This window comes from Leptonychotes weddellii, chromosome 6 (assembly GCF_054177405.1).
Source record: "Leptonychotes weddellii isolate Sample4059 chromosome 6, ASM5417740v2, whole genome shotgun sequence".
NCBI classification, from domain to species: domain Eukaryota; kingdom Metazoa; phylum Chordata; class Mammalia; order Carnivora; family Phocidae; genus Leptonychotes; species Leptonychotes weddellii.
Window position 1 is genome coordinate 74,493,722 of NC_138374.1, and position 12,564 is coordinate 74,506,285.

The 12,564-nt window shown below is 38.1% G+C and overlaps 1 protein-coding gene across 1 annotated transcript in view; it reads right to left on the reverse strand.

Moving 5' to 3' along the window:
* LOC102751140 (protocadherin-15) overlaps nucleotides 1-12,564 on the reverse strand; it is a 762,960-nt gene that overhangs the window by 713,592 nt on the left and 36,804 nt on the right. The window lies entirely within an intron of this gene.

A 12,564-nucleotide genomic window follows, 5' to 3' on the forward strand; every position in this document is an offset into this window, starting at 1 on the left:
TCTCATACTTACTTTTGATATTTGCATAAATTCCTTAAGGATATATGCCCCCATTCTCCCTAAGTTAGAAAATATCAAGGCCCTTCGTGGGAAGAGCACTGGGCATCATGTGTCTCTTAGCAGGACATTTTGTTTAATCTCCATGATGAATAAGTAGACAACAGACCATCGAAGATGTACATTCACCTTCAAGCCATAATGCAAACCAGCATGACATAAAATACCCACCAACTTTTTGATAAATCCTAAAGTTTACCCCAAGGATAGGTTTATGCTTAGTTTCTCTCATCTGTCCTACAGTTATATCATTTTGGGGTTGAATTTGTTGAAGTTATTGGTGCCTCTGTGTAGCTACATCCCACAATGATCCTTTCACTACTATTCCCAAGCAAAAAGTCTTACAGAGATGGAAAAATATATTCTCTGCTCCTGCTTTAGAAGGAAATACTCTTCATTTGGTCTATGGGGCAAGGGAGGATAATCCTCCTCACGTGTGGGGCAAGGAAGGGTGGTCTTCCTCGCATGTGTGGGGCAAAGAAGGGTAGTACATTTACACTGAGCTCAGGAATTAGCAAAACGAATACTTAGCTTTCAGGGCATAATATACTTACTAGAAAAATGTTCCCCCCAAATCCAGCGAAGCTTGCCTATTTACTTTCAGGAGTTTTCATGAGTACATGCTTACAAACTGTTTTTTTCCATACTTACGAAGTTTTGAAAACTTTGATCACAATTTATGAGGAGGTAAGCACTATATTATACAATTTATCAAGGCAACAATATCTTCATCTGTTTTCTCAAAATATCCTTTATAAATCACCAAAGTAAATAAATGACCATATTTTTATGTGAGTTTACCTTGCTAGTTCTTTGAAGTTCTATTTACCATTGCCTCTTTGAAAAGCTGTTTTAAAACAGAGGAGATGAACATTTCTCGATAGACAGAGGGATGGATAGATAGATAGACAGATGATAGATAGATAGATAGATATTCCTCCCACAATCAATAACCTCATTGATGTGAGGCACATCTCTTCACACACATACCACCCTGGGCCTCATCTAATGTGTTAACACTTTGGATGATGAGAAGAGCAGAGTGGCTACTAAGTATCTTATTCAAATTAGCTCAGATCCCAGTGTAAGCATGGAAGTATCCATGCAAGTCACGGGTTGCTGCCCGAGCCTGCGTTTTAATAGGAGCATTTGATGATGTTGGCACTCTTGATCATTTTCTGTCTTTGAAGTTACTGAATTCAATGATCCATCCTTTGTGTTTATTTATCAGGACGGTGAACATCATAAACAATTTAGGATGTTTAGAATTGAATGTTGAGTTTAGATGGTAGAAGAATGCAAAGTTAGGTAAAATTGATGAGCACAATGCTCATGTATCTATTATCTTTTTGTTAATAGAAGTTCTCTTCCCCAGACAGAATGAAGTGGTGAAGGAAAGTGGGGGACGATCTGAGCTCAAATTTATGAATGCTAAGATAGAATAATAAGCATGCCTTTATTATGTGTAGACATCCAAAGATAAGATAGTTCATAAAATACAGTGAGACTACTGACTCAAATAACTGATAGTTCACAGGAAGAGATGCTGGATTCAGAGCCTCAGATGATGTCATTAGAAGCCTGCATCTCTATTTCTCTGGCTTCTGTGATGCCTCAGTTTCCAAGCTGACTTCCCATAATGGTGGCAAAGATGATCATTATAAACTCTTACATCCTAAACCCCTGCCCTCCTCTTGATGTCCTCTCCCCCTCCCACGCCAAAAAAAAAAAGAACTTCTTTCCAGGCATTTCTAGTAAAAATCTTAAGACTGATTCTGATTTTGCCTAGCGTAGGTCATGTGTATGATATATTAACCAGTCACAGTTATTAGGGAACAGAATGACCTTGGTATTAATATATCCAACTCTGGAACTAGAGAGCAAGGTTTGAAACCAATGGACTCAGAATAGGTGAGAAGTAATTCTCCAAAGTAAAACCAGCATTGTTTCAACAAAATAATAAAGGAAGGATTCTGGTCAATCAAAACCAACTGGTTTCTTATAATTAAAATGCAAACATTGTAAGAGAAATCCTTAATACAGAACTAAAACAAGCATCATGATTAGATATTTAACTGAGGTAGCAGACCATGTTCGAGAGAACATCATTTCATGTGTCTCTCGGGGAATGGGCGAATGGGGGCACTTGTTTTGAGGCAGGGCCCACCCTGTCTTTGTGTGAAAGCTGGAGAGGGCCAGGTGGTTGGTGCAGATGAACACAAAGAATAATCCTGAAGGAGAAAACCCCAGGGCTTTGCCAGCAAACCCCCGCAATGTCGCCGTGCTCTAGGACAGGTGGTGCCCACGGAGAGCCGGGTGTCAGGTATGTGGACACGGCCAGAATCGCACTCACATTCTGCAGCTCAGACTCCATGAGACAATATGAAATACTACCCTGAAATCCTCCCTTTCTTAAAGTGACCGCACTTACCTTGCTATCCGCAGAAAGAGCTCCTGGGAGTAATTATGGGCACAGGTGGCATTTATGTTAATACGTAATAGGAAGCCTTTCACGAAGTTTCAAGACAAACCTGTAGATTTCCCTGGAAAACTGGAGGGCGGCCCATTAACTATGCAAATGTGATCTACTAGGCCCAATTTTTGAAAGTGAAAAGAGGGATTTTTTCCATGAACCTGAAGGAAGAGAGAGAACCTTTACCAAGGTTTCTTTGTCCTGAGCTCAATACATACCAAGGAAAGCAAGCTGGACTGGAAAGTAAGGCAAAGGAAAATAAACACATGTTCTTCCAGTGGTCTTTAAGCATTTTATGAACTTGAATATCCATAGTATCTAGCTTATTTCCAGGCACAGACAGATCGGAATGTGATTCACCGAGTGAGCCTGCCGTGCCAGATACAAAGCTTACAGGTCTGCGAACACCAAAGAGAACACAGTGAGCAGTAAGAGGAGATGCAAGACCACGGGATATTAAGTCCACTGGCAAGCCATTTGGATCTATTTCCCTCCAGAAGTTCTACACAACCCCCAAGGGATAATGACTTCTATGAACCACAGTCAAACCTATTTGGCAAAGAAGAATTTTAAAAATTAGAAAAAAGGATTAGAGATGATAATCACGGATGGAAGGACAAATCCAAAATGATGTGAGCAAAAAGGAACTGGGACATAAACTTCATGAGAGCAGAATTTTCCTTTTTTTTTCCCCCTTAACTACTGTGTCCCTACTGCTAAGAGCTGTGTTTGCACACTGTAAGTACTGAATAGATTTATCAAAAGACTGAACAAATTTTAAAAGATGGAAAATAATTTGTATCAGAGGAAATTATCACATGGCCTTCCATGTTGTGCCCTTCTCTGTGCAAACTATTATATACAGATTAGCCCGTGTAATCACTATGAAAGCCTCCGAGAAAGGTGATATCATCTTCATTTTATGGAGAGAAACTACAGTCAGACATGTTGAGTAAGTTGTCCAAAGCCAAGCTGACTTCAAAGTCCAGACTCTTTCCTTGACAGCTGACATCATCCCCCAGAAGTTACTGGTCCTGAGAAAATATCACTGAGGAAATGGCACAATTTCACAGAAGACAGGAGAAGGCCATGTTCGCATTGCTGGCATGCTCCACATGGAAAGGAGATTGCAAACTCCACTCCTAGGATTTATGACTTCATGCTAAGCACTTCAAACTCCAGTGTCTAAATAGTGATACAAGAGTCATTACCTCTTCTCTGGCATGGTATGTGCAGTGTTTTGTGTGAAATACAGTCTGTACACCTGTACATCTCCTAGTTGAAGGAAAACAGTCATGTTTAAACCTGGGAATAAGAGAAAATTATATCAACAATAAAAATATAGGGAATAAAATGAGTAATATGTTACAGTTTCCATTGCTAGAAAAAAGGATGCAAAAACGAATAGGTGAAAAATAGAGATGAGGTAGAGCAAAAACAAAGGTGTGGTGGGGATACTGACTGATCTACCTACCTACATCTACCTACCTACCTAACCTATTATCTGTCTCTCTGTCGGTCTGTCTGCCCATTGAACTATCTCAATGTAATGAAATGAGGTAAAATCACCAAAGTAAATTTCATTTCAGAGCACTGCATTCTATGAAATATTCTACACTTTTACACTTCTATGAAATATTCTATACTTTTACACTTTAGTTAGAATACACTGTGTGGAATTCTCCTCTGATTTGACTCTGCTTTAAATTATTCCAAGTGTTGCTACTTTTTAAAAGTTATTACCAGTTAATTTATAAAGCAGTAGTGTTAGCATCTTGTCAAGGATAAAAGCTAAGCTAAGTATAAATTTCTATCACACAGGTCAATGTGATTAATGCAAACTGTGGCATTACTAATCAAGAAAAAAAAAGATGCCCCTCTGTATGAATGAATCAAACAGCGATAAAAAAAAAAAATTTTCATGCATTATAAATAAGCTATTAGAATTTAAAGAAAGTACTTTGTTTTGTTTTTTAGGAAAAAAACATCCATGTTAATCTTTTATTAAGGAAAAAAAAAAGAAAAACACAAAGTTGGATTTACTCACATGGAGTAAAGTAACATGAATCAAAACATTTGTTGTGTTTAATTTAGAAGACAAACAAACTGGCAAGAAGTGATAGGGGACTCTGGTCTCTTAGTATTTTTATATGAAGTTATTCCAGGTGATGGTATAATTACTCTTTCATCTATTCAAAGGTGTCACCCAGCAGCCGTCCCTTTCTCTCAGCATCATCACCTGCCTCCCTCCGTCCCTGTCATACTCATTAGCATACATCCCATGTATTATGCCTTTATTCCCGTGGAAACCCATAGGAGGCATTCACAGAGACCACCGCACTCACCTGTAACTGTTCCACCAGCTCTCTGCGCTCTCTTTTCTATCTGTCCTCTGTCAACACGTGAACCAATTCTAATCAGTCTCCCATCTCTACCACATTCCTTAACCTCCAGTGCTGATGACCAGATTACTCAAGACAATGGCCAGTTCTCCATACTCATCTTACTGGAACTATTAGCAATGTTTGATACAGCTGATTACTCTCTCCTCATTGAAGAAAAAAAATATTTTCGTTGTACTTCAGGTTCAACACCCTCCAGGAACTTCCTTCTGCCTAACTTCTTAGTCCTCCTTTACTGATAGGTCCTCTTTTTTTTTTTTTTTTTTAAGATTTTATTTATTTATTTGACAGAAAGAGACACAGCAAGAGAGGGAACACAAGCAGGGGGAGTGGGAGAGGGAGAAGCAGGCTTCCCGCAGAGCAGGGAGCCTGATGTGGGACTCGATCCCAGGACCCTGGGATCATGACCTGAGCCGAAGGCAGTTGCTTAACCGACTGAGCCACCCAGGCGCCCCTACTGATAGGTCCTCTTGTCTCTGATCTCTAGATAGTGAGGTACAAAGGGTTTGTGCCGTGAATTACTCTTTCTTCTATGCGTACTCCCTCTCTTTATAATATCAAGTAGTCCCCTGATTTGAAATCCCATTTATAATTTAAAATTTGCCAAGGTTATATTTCCAATCTAAACCTCTCCTCTGAACTCCCCACTCATACTCATCTCATACTCTACACGTCATTTCCATTTGGATGTCCAATAGAGATCTCATTTAATGTCCAAAACTGAATTCCTCCTCATCTCCTTCAGACTAGATCCTTCTGTGTTCACCACTTTACTCAAAGGCAATACCCTTCACCTTGCTAAGGCTAAAATCTTGGGGTCATCCTTGACTCCTCTTATTATCACACACTGCATTATATCCATGAAGATGCACTGTTGGCTCTCTCTTAGATTTCAGTGAACCTCTCTGTAATTATTATATATCTCATCATGTTTAGCACCACCTCCCTGGTCCAAGCCATACATGACCCCCTCTTTGTACTAGCTTCTTTATAGGTATTTTCTACCGTTGCTATTCAGAGTTCATTCACAACACAGTGTCTATAGGAATTCTATAAAAATAAGCCAGGTCACAAAACTCTATCTTATTCAGATCAAGAAACTCTAACATGATTTCATCCCCACAAACTCGATGACTTAACAGTATGCTTCTCTCCCCTTCATTCACTTTGATCCAACCACACTATTTTTGATGTTCTCCTCAATATGCCATGCACACTTCTGTCTCAGGATATCTGCATTTGCTCTTCCCTTTTCCTAGAAAGTTCTTACTCCAGCCACCCACCTGGCTTAATCCCTTACCTTCTTCAACTCTCTATTCAATTGTCACCCCACTAGTAAAGTCTCATCTGACCTTCCATTTACCACACTTTGTCTCATTTATCTGCTCTGCTTTTTCCTTGGAACACCTGTTACCACATGATCTACTATGTATTTCATTTGTTAATTTGTCTTTCACTTCACATCAGACCCAGAGTTAAACATAAACTTTGTGTAGGCTCTTTTTGAATATTTTTTCACTGTTATATATTCAGACTTAAAATAATACCTGTCACACAAGTATGAATACAGATGTTTTATATGAAGAAATGAGTACTTCTTCAGAGAATGTATACAAAACCAGAGATATTTGGCATTGTGCTAATTTTTAAATGGGATAATAAATCTAAATCAGAACTATTTATCAAATTGCTTTGTAGTTTGTGTTGAAGTAAGATATTGGAACTCACTTTTCTATTATTTAGTAGACAAAATGTTCAGGAAGGCCCACAGCTACATGGGCTAATTAGAAGGCAGAATAGAATAGTTCTTAAAAGCATGGACTTTGTCTTAAATACTTAGGCAGTTAAATTCACTGGGCTTCAGAATTCTAATTGGTAAAATAGAGAAAATAATGGTATTCCCTTCATGGTCTTATTGAGATTCTTAAATGTAAAGCACAAAACACGGAGTTTAATGTATGGTAAGTTTAAATAATTAATCAGCTACTTAATACTACCATTGATGATAAAGAAATTTTTACATGAAAAGGCCATCAAATGAAGTGGGAAGAAATGGGAAAGAGAGCCTTAGCTCTTAACTCCTCTATTTTTTTCTCCAGGAATGTCCAGAAAATAATGAAGAGCTGTGAAAAAATCAAGAGTCATTTATGAAAGTTCTTCCATTAAAATAGAATGCTACTTGTATAAGAATTGCACTTCTATTGATATAAACAATGTGATGATTACCTTAATTAATAAAACAATTCATGAGTTCCCTAAATAATTTCCATTTAGATAGATTACATTTAAAATATTAAATATGACTAAAAATCATCAAATGTCTACAATAGTTATAATCCAATATTTCTTAGCCTGGGAGCAAATGAGCTGACCAAAGATTATTGAGTATATAATTTATAGTTAAGAATTTTGACTTTAAATTTCGAACAATTTATTTAATTTTGCTCAATAACGTAAGTGTCCTCTTTTCCATCTCATATTGTATAAATGAAACAGCCCCTAGTGCATATTTGTTTGGAACTGTTTGAATGGGATATTTTAAAGTGTAATGATCGCTTACTGATGTAAATGGAGAGAGGCAGACGTTGCTTGTAATGAATTTCCACTGTCGCTGTAACAAATTACCAAAAACCTAGTGTCTTAAAACAATGTATCATTTGCCATATCCCAGTTTTGGAGGCCAGATGTTTGGGCTGGATTTGCGGACTTGTCCGCTTCTGGGTTTCCCAAGGCTGAAGCTCAGGGACTGGCCAGCAGGGCTCTTAAGAGGAAGCATTGGAAGAATCTACTTTCAAGCTTATTTTGGGCAGAACTCAACCTCTTCTTGTACGACTGGGGAACTGGGTGTCAGTTTCCTTGCTAGCTGTCCCTGGGCACTGCCCTTAGCTTCTCCAGGACCTTCCCCATCTCCACCTGCATTTGTCCTCCTCCAGCCCAGAACAAAGACGTTGAATCCTCCGGACACTGGGACACTCACAATTTCCCTGGCTTCTCCTTCTGCCACAATGCTTCCGTTTCCAGCCAGAGAAACCTCTGTTCTTTTAAGGGCTCATGAGATTCAATTGACTAAACCAAGATGATACAAGACAAGTTGCCTATCTTCAGGGCTGTAACCAGATTTATATGTGCAAAATTCCTTTTGCCACGTAAGGTGATATATTCAAAATCCTGGGGTTTAAGGTGTGGCTATATGTGGGGGGACCTGACACTTTCTATCACACTGCTGCTTCTGATCTTGGGAATCCCAAGTCACTTCCAATAGTGATATGCTTCACAATTTCAAAAATATTAAAACAAAATCGGGGCACCTGGGTGGCTCAGTCATTAAGCGTCTGCCTTCGGCTCAGGTCATAATCCCAGGGTCCTGGGATCAAGTCCCGCACCGGGCTCCCTGCTCCATGGGAAGCCTGCTTCTCCCTCTCCCATTCCCCCTGCTTGTATTCCCTCTCTCACTGTGTCTCTCTCTGTCAAATAAATAAATAAAATCTTTAAAAAAAAAAAACAAAAACAAAATCAAGAATGAACACTGACTGACCAACACTATCACTAACTGTTCTTCATCTCTTCTGTGTTCTTTGTTAATCAATTAAGAATATGTCACGATAACTGTCCTCATGATCTGGCTACTGAATTTAAGCACAAACACATTTGTGTTGGTAATTCCGTTAAGAGCAAATCAGAGCATGAAAGTTTAATTTAAACATATTTATTTTTGTATTGTTCACTGCATAGAATGAAAATCACAGTGAAAGAAACTTGATAATTTTTGCCCATAGACTCTATTATTTTCTCAATAATTAAGTATAATTCTTCATTGCTTCCAAAGGAGCATGTAAGCAAATCATAAACATGTAAGTTTGATAGAAGTGAAATATACTAAATGTATGGGTAAATTATATGATAAATTAATCTTTATTGTGCAGAATCATTATTTTATGAACTTAAAATATAAATTAGCAGTGCGATTCTGGAATTAATTTTCTTCAAAGATGAAATCATATAATCTACCTATGTATTAAACTACTATAGTTTTATTTTTTTTTCAAGATTTTATTTATTTATTTGACACAGAGAGAGAGACAGCAAGAGAGGGAACAAAGCAGGGGGGGCGGGAGAGGGAGAAGCAGGCTCCTGCCTGAGCAGGGAGCCCGACGCGGGCTCCTGCAGAGCAGAGAGCCTGATGTGGGGCTCCATCCCAGGACCTTGGGATCATGACCTGAGCCGAAGGCAGATGCTTAATGACTGAGCCAGAGAGGCAGCAAGAGAGGGAACAAAGCAGGGGGGGCGGGAGAGGGAGAAGCAGGCTCCTGCCTGAGCAGGGGCTTGATCTCAGGACCCTGGGATCATGACCTGAGCCGAAGGCAGATGCTTAATGACTGAGCCACCCAGGTGCCCCTAGTTTTACTTTTCAGTATTTACTAAACATATATTGCAATTTGCTGTAATTTATGTAAACAAGCAATGATTAGAAAAATATTGCCAATGGAGTGATAGCTGATCAAACCTTTTGGAAAGGATGTACATTCTAAAACAACCTAAAAAAAATCATTCAGCTTCCAATGTGAGATATCACCCTGTCTATAAAAAAATAATTTAAAATATTTTATTTAAAAAATGCATCTTTAAGATTCTCTTATTGTTATTTCTTTATGTTAAAGTTGTCACAGTTTCTGTATCTGGCCAAGTATCAAGTGTAAATTAGAAAAGAATCCTACTGGGCGCCTGGGTGGCTCAGTTGGTTAAGCGACTGCCTTCGGCTCAGGTCATGATCCTGGAGTCCCAGGATCGAGTCTCGCATTGGGCTCCCTGCTCAGCGGGGGGTCTGCTTCTCCCTCTGCCCTCTTCCCTCTCGTGCTCTCTGTCTCTCATTCTCTCTCAAATAAATAAATAAAGTCTTTAAAAAAAAAAAAAAGAATCCTACTGTGAAGGCATTGGTTCAGGTCTTGACCCCACTTAGAGATTCCTGGATTAACCGAGGCACATCCAGAATAGAGAGGGTACATTTGGCTTTTATTTTAGAACTACTTTAGGGCTTTATTTCAGGATTATACTTGGACTCTATTTTCTTATGCTATCAAAAAATATAAAGTCTTATTTAATAAAACGGAGACTAATTTGGTTAGAATCACCTTGTAAGTGCCACACTTTACTTTTTAGTGGTTTTGTCTTGTTCTGTTGCAGTTGAAGGCAGAGATAATATATTGTTATTCAAGTTAAATTGGAATTCATGAGAAGAAAACATCATGCATGCATATGGGAAATTCAAAACGTTAAATATCACCTTTCCTCTGGTAGAACTTATAAGTACTTTGTGGCAGGTCACACTGGAAATATTCTAGCATTACTTTTGCTATTTTTAATAAATTGAACATTGCATACAACTTACTACTAGACCCCATTAACTATGCCTCAAAAATATAATTTCAGGTCCAAGTAAAAAATACAATATAAAGGAAAATGGAAAACACCAATCTGCCTATGTTATATAATAGCAATGTATGGGATTTTGAATTCAAAGAATCCTAATTTTAATAGCATCTCTATGGCTGTCTAGTGGAATTCAAATCTCAGAAATCATTTTATACAAGAGCCTGAGTCTCACAATGATCAAAATGAAAGAAGCATTTTATGTGTCTAGGAGGGTATGTGTATGTTTATAGAATTTTGATAATGTTTAAAAACGTGGCAAATGTGTTTTTGAAACAAACAAGAGTGGATTTGATTTATTAATGTGATGTATAAAATATATTTCCTTAACAGAAGAAATGGGATGACTCTCTGCTCCAGCATGAAGAAATGCGAGTCTTGGGAACTACGGGAAAATAAGGTCAACAAGAACAGACATGGCAGTCTAGGACTGAAAGTTTGATTAAACATGTGTCAATTCTTAATAATGGCTATGAAAAGCCAGCAGCACTTCATTACAATTTCTGTGAACCAAGATGGGTTTTTGTACCACTGGAAGCAAACTACCAAACTATTCATCATCTCTCAAACCTCTATAGGGAAGAGACAGACTGTTCTTAGCTATCAGACAGTAAGCAAGTTCACAAATATACAGAAAGTTAGGTTTTCGACATCAACTCTCATTCTTGACCTTTAAATCAATCCGATACACCCACATGGATAAGCTTCTAAAACTCAAAAGAAAATGCACAAAGAGGGCAATCCTTGTTTCTTTTTTACATGGTCCCATGCAATTAAGTTCCTCAAACAATTCTTATCCTTGACTCCAACTCCAGTTTATAATATTCTTATTTTAAACTTGTTTTTTTATTTGGGTTCTCTGGATTTGATGTTGGATCTAGACAAGATGTGTGTTTTGATCTCAACCCTGACACTTAACAGCTATGCAATGTAAGGCAAGTTGCCTGCTTTCTCTGGGCATCTGTTTTCTCATTTATAAAGTAATCAAAATAGCTTCAACAACAATAATGTGGGTTAGTATTTATCGAGCTAATGGCCATTAATGTATTTTAATCCATAAATCTCCCCCATCTTAGAATTCAGAAAGCTGAGAAGATTCAAAGCCAGTTATAAAGGGCAAAATAAAATTCAAATGTTCAAATCCATTTGTTTGGGGGTAATGCATCCTACTCATCAGGGTTGTTGGGAATTGAAATAATGAGCTTGCTTTAAAAATCACATGGCCTTAAAAAATCTCAATAAAAATAAGTACCTAATAGTTCTCAATTCACATTAACTCCTGTCATTAAGTTATGGCATTGGCTATTATTCATCAGATGATGGCAGCACTATTTTAGCTCTGTGATTGGAGTTCATACTGTGCATCTGGCTTGTCTGGGGGCCCCTGATCAATTTTTACACCTGGTGTTTATTTCCTCAGTCCAGCCACCTCTTCCGGGGCCTATGGTGGTTCTGCACTAGCCATGCACGAGGGTGCTCGGATGGATATTTCTATGAAGCAGGGAACCCTTTCTCACTTAATAGGAAAATGGAAAATTTTTTTGACCTTTATGAGAATAATCTCAACACTACATCATAGGTTAAAAAAAAAGTACATAGAAATCAGGTACCCACACATATTACTGAGATTTCTAACATCTTAAACTTCAAACTGAAGTTAATCTCATAATCACACAGGGAAATAATCCATAATGCCCTGTCTCAAAGTAATTAGGATGACATCACCTTGCTATTTTTAAAGGAGATTTCACAAAGTACATAAGCCTATATGTGGTCTGCAGGGGTGCACCAGAAAGTACAAAAAAAAAGATACCCCATTTTATCTCTAAAACAATAGAATTCTGCTTCAATTGGAATGCACGACATTACTTTATCATTGTTTAAAATGTCATGTACATATCTCTGTTAAATATGTATGCAAACCGAACTTTATATAATGTTGATTCTTTGTGTTGCTTTGGTTAAAAATATAAAAAGTTTGTTAAGGTTTAAAAGCATATGTCTGGGGGCGCCTGGGTGGCTCAGTTGGTTAAGCGACTGCTTTCGGCTCAGGTCATGATCCTGGAGTCCCTGGATCAAGTCCCGCATCGGGCTCCCTGCTCGGCAGGGAGCCTGCTTCTCCCTCTGACCCTCCCCCCTCTCATGTGCTCTCTCTCTCTCATTCTCTCTGTCTCAAATAAATAAATAAAATCTTTAAAAAAAAAA